This window comes from Gekko japonicus, unplaced genomic scaffold (assembly GCF_001447785.1).
Source record: "Gekko japonicus isolate JY-2015 unplaced genomic scaffold, Gekko_japonicus_V1.1 scaffold1132, whole genome shotgun sequence".
NCBI lineage: Eukaryota > Metazoa > Chordata > Lepidosauria > Squamata > Gekkonidae > Gekko > Gekko japonicus.
Window position 1 is genome coordinate 559,272 of NW_015170310.1, and position 4,891 is coordinate 564,162.

The 4,891-nt window shown below is 42.3% G+C and overlaps 1 protein-coding gene across 4 annotated transcripts in view; it reads left to right on the top strand.

Moving 5' to 3' along the window:
* Positions 1-544, top strand: part of CELF2 (CUGBP, Elav-like family member 2) — a 468,221-nt gene extending 467,677 nt beyond the window's left edge. For all 4 annotated transcript variants that reach the window (XM_015417989.1, XM_015417991.1, XM_015417990.1 and 1 more), the window contains one exon: positions 229-544. The gene's annotated coding sequence lies outside the window, so the exon portion shown is untranslated. The remainder of the gene's footprint in view (positions 1-228) is intronic.
* The last annotated feature ends 4,347 nt before the right edge of the window (positions 545-4,891 follow it).

Genomic DNA, 4,891 nt, shown 5'->3' on the forward strand with positions numbered 1-4,891 from the left:
ATCCAGCCTCTCTAACTCCTTTCGGATGAATTCTTTTTTGGGGGAGGGGATCTCTCATTGTGCTGTTGTTGACGAGTTATTGTACAGTTAATGCAAATTGCGTGAATGGCTGAGATTCTAATGATGAAAGATTTGCATTAGTTTTCTCCTGCACCCATTTAAAAAATGATTTTGTTTCTGCTGCATAGATTCTCCGTAACTTTTTTCCTCTTCCTTGTTTTTCCCTAGACATCTTCATGCCCGTTAGCTTCATCGTTTGCCTAGCATGTCCCTGTGGCGTCTCAAATTTTAAAAAAAAAGTTTCATCGTCCCGTCATTGTCTCTGATGTCTTTCTGACCTCACATCATAATTTGGTTCTCCTACTGACCTTTGATCTATAGTTTGAACCTTTGAAATTTGCATGTGACCTCATCTAGCTATGAATTCTGGGAAGTCAATGTGAAAAGCATTGCTGCATTTGTGCAAGATTGAAATTTTATTAATAGCCCAATTAAGAATAGGGTTATTTAAAAAAATAAAAATAAAACAATAACACACACACAACCTGTGGCAAAATGTTTTGTTAGGGTATTCGGTTTTCCTTTTCTTCCTTTTTTTTCTTTTTGTGTTTTGTTAATTTTTTTGTTGTTGTTTAAAAAAAAACAGACTTGAAAGTATTATACAGAGATTGGCATTCTGGCTGGTCCCTGGTGACAGTAGCAATATGTATCCAGAGGCACAGAATGTTGATTTCTTAACAGACTACTTCCAAAACAGTTTGAAGAAGAAAAACTGTCTGATTTTAAGTCTCTAGAGGTCTGTAATAGTTTTTACATTTTTCAGGCAGTGTAAAGTTTTTTGATAAGGCCATTTTAGGTGGCTCACTTTCTCATTAAGAATATATATATAGAACCACTTTTTGTAGATTAGTATAACAGAAAAAAAATTTACCCTGTTTTAGGGCAAATGCTACCTATTTGTGTCACCTTTTGCTGAACTGACTCACAAGTTAGACAATCCATGAATTAATGCACATGAAAATTACCTATATTTTATACTGTTTCAATGTACAGGAGAAAAGTTTAACTGTATGATGTCGTTCCATTGGTGCTTCTGTGAATTCAGTTGTGATTTCATCATGGGGTCTCATGGTCTCTTAAGTGTTCTGTGTTTATACACGAGAAGTTTAAATTTGGTTTTTACTTGAACAACATCAACAGCAGAAAACAAAAAAAAATCAAATTTCAAAAAACAAAAAAAAATTGTTTGCTTAAAATAAATAATTAAAAAAAAAGTTTTCATGTGAGAAATAAAAACTATTCCAGACTAAGTTTGTGTTGGCTTCTGTGACGCATTGGTGTCAGTTTTTCTTTTCCCTTTCTTTTCTTTTTCTTTGGGGGGGGGATTATTATTGTGGACGATTTAGATGTGTTTGTGTTCAGCAAAATGTGATCATTCTTTTTTTTTTTCCTTTTAAAGAAATAATAATAATAAAAAAAGAAATCAGTGGGAAAAAAACTCTTAGTGCCAAATTCCAAAGGTACTTTTTTCTCTTCCTAGAGCTTCAAGTGTGTTTCTTGTGCGAAGTAATTTGATAACATGGGTATTTTACTATGTGTTTTGTATAAATCCCTAATATTTAAAGGGGGAAAAAAGAGGTTAAAAAGTTTGTTAACTTGCTATCCTGTGGTCTTGTTGCCTGAAATCGTTGTCGTTTGTTAATTCTCTTGGATGTTTTTTGTACAACATTGTATAAGTGCCCATGTTTCACTTTTTTCTAACCACTCCGCACATCTATGCTGTGAAAGCAAACCTCACTATTGTCATTTCTTCATAATGTATGGAAACCCTCTAAGGTGAGAAAGTTCTGAACTTTTAATCCTTTCCACCCAGAGCTGTCTTGAGTGTTAATACTTTTATACATTCACCATTTTGCTGTTTATTTTTATATATACATATATATATATTTATAGCTATAAATATATATATACTTAATTTTTGTGCTTTATTTAATACATGGTTGAAGTCAGAAAATGCACAGGGCAGAGCTGAAGGACAAAAAATATTTTATTGCTGTCTAAATTTCTTCTGTATAACTGAAAAAAAAATATTTAAAATAGTAATTGTGATTCTCCTTTTTAGGTCTTTGGATTTTTTTTTTGTCTTTTCTTAAAAGAGCTTTTAAATATGCTGCTGGAATATGCTATTCAGTATTAAAAAAATAAAAAGAATTCTTTAATTATATATTGTATAAGCCACTCCTGGAGAGGAGAGGTTAAACCCAACATTTGAAAACATTAAGAAAAAAAAATATTTTTGTAACAAAATAAAATGAACTTTTGCTTAAACCCAATGCACTAGAACTTCCTGGATGAAACTTCATTGTGCAATGCAGTTAAAACTACTTTTTACAAGATGAAGTTTACACATATTGTAACGCTTTGATGTGTTTATCTGCCATTATCTGCAGTATACTGGTCCAGATGGAAGAGAGCCAACATTGGTGAGGTGATATCTTTTGTTAGCCTGACTTCTGTTTGGAAAAGGAGTGTGCAAACTTTTGAACAATTGCCAAATTCTTTCTCTCCCCCCCCTCCCAAAAAAGGAAATATGACTGCCACTGAGCTGTGTTGAGAACACTCCTGGAACATGATCCATCCCCTGTTGTATGCATAGGAGTTCACATATGTTCTTAGCACAAGCAACTTATACATCTATGCTCGGGCTGCCAACCTCCAGGTGAGGTCCAGCTACCCCCCCCCCAGAATTACAGCTGATCTATGGACTACAGAAAATGGCAGCTTGAGAGGGTTAGGGTTGCCATTTCCCCGATGGATCGTGGGTTCCTTCACTTTTGGGGAACCCAATTCGTCGCTGGCCATGTGGCCGGCGGAGGGAGTCCTGCCCCCAAAGAGCCCTGGCACACCTGATGTCCTCGGTGCAGTGATGTCCCCTGGAGATGACATCATCACACTGGGCATGTCACACGGGGGACACTAGCATTTTGCTAAAAACTCTATGGTGACCATAGAGTCTTTGGCCAAATGCTAGAGCGTCCCCTGTATGATGCGCCTGGCACGATGGTGTCATTTCAGGGTGACGTTATTGCGGCATGTGTGCACCAGAAGATCCAGGAACCCGGGCTGGAGTCCCCCCCCCCTCCACCAGCAGCCAGGTAAGACCTGGCAACCCTAGGGAGGGTGGACTCTATGGCATTACGCTGCACTGAGATCCCTCCCCAAATCCCGAGCTCCAGCCCCAAATTTCCAGGACTTTCCCAACCCTAAGTGTGTGACCCTTGGAAGAAGCCGAGCCCTTAGATCTGCCCTTCATTGGCATGTGATGACCAGCTGTAGTATACGGGATAAGGCAAAGCTAGCCAAACATATATAACAGTCCCAAGCCCCATCCCTAGCATCTCCAGTTAAAGCACCTCAGGCTGCAGGTGCTTAGGGAGAAGAGCCTCTGTGCGTGTGTCTGACAGCTGCTGCCATTCAGAGAAGGCAATGCTGAGTTAGCTGGACCAACCCTCTGACAGCTTCAGCTGTTCAAGAGCACAGCCAGAAGTAGGGCGGCCAAATGCCCCCGGGGGGGCGGAATTCCCCCCGGTTTCGAGCCCCGATTCCCGCTCCCGCGGAATCGGGGCCCGGGGGAACCCCACCCCCCGCGTCCGCATCACCCAGAAGTGACGTCGGATGCTGGGGGCGGAGCCACGCCATTTGAGGGGAAAACAAAGAGTTTTCCCCTCAGATGGCGCGCGCACGAAGAGGACGCCGGCCGGGAGCCCCACGCTCCCGGCCAATTTCGATTTGGCAACCCTAGCCAGAAGCTCTGTGTATCCAGCTGGACTTTCGATAATAAGACACTTTCCCTCACCCTTCCCTCTCTCACGGTCCACGGTAAACCATTTTGAGAGTCCGGAAGAGCTGGCACCACAAAAGGGTGAGGGCAGATGGAAAAATCAGAAATCTGGTCGGGAAGTAGCATTCTTGGAGAATTCCTTTGGGAATGGGTTTTTGGATTGATCCGAGCCAAAGTTTCAAGGGGATTGCCCTTGCACTAATAGAGAGGCACAGAGCTTTGCCTTGCTGTTGCATCTTGGCATGTCTACGCAGACGTTTCTGAGCACCTCAGGAAGTGGAGGGTCAGTCGGGACTTTGCAGCGCATATCCCCAAGTACTTCAAGATGCCCCCATGCCTTTGCACAGCCATTGTGTTTGCTGCAAGTGCGGTAGCATTTCTAGCTGCCAACGGTTGGAAAGGCTGCCAAAAGAATCTGCATCCTTTCCCCACTCGCCCCCAAAAGTGGGGAAAGACACAGATTTCTTAAACATGTGGTCTCCATGCATCAGGGAACCCTGGCTGACCTGGGCTTTGGGGCCATATGTTCCTAAGTGTTCAGGAATCCCAATCTGCCCTTCACCTTTCCCGTGCACATTACAGGTCCTGCTGCAGCAACCACATCTGTCCTGTGAAGTAGGGTCTTGGGTCCAGATGTTCCAGCACAGCTATCTGGGATGGGGGTTGCTTCTCGGGAATGAATTATCGACGACACATTTTGCAATCCACCTTGCTCGCTGTTTACCTGTCGAATAGGCACTGCTTACTGTTTAACTCAACAACGGGTGGTGCATAAACTCGGAAGCTTGCATGCTCCAGCGGCAGAAAGGTATCGCCCCACCGGTTGTGTGCCTCTTCTTCTCTGTGATGGCAATATAAGGGCCCAGCCCTAAAAACTTTCACTATGGAGACAGAGAGAGAAGCCCCGTAAATCCGAAGTGTTTACAGGATAAAGCCTGGGAAACATTTTGTTTAAAGATGCTGGTAACCCTTCACTGCCTTTTTTTTTCTTTCTCCTTTCAAGTTGGATTGGATAGCATTCCTACTCCTTAAACCAAATTCGGGTCGTCT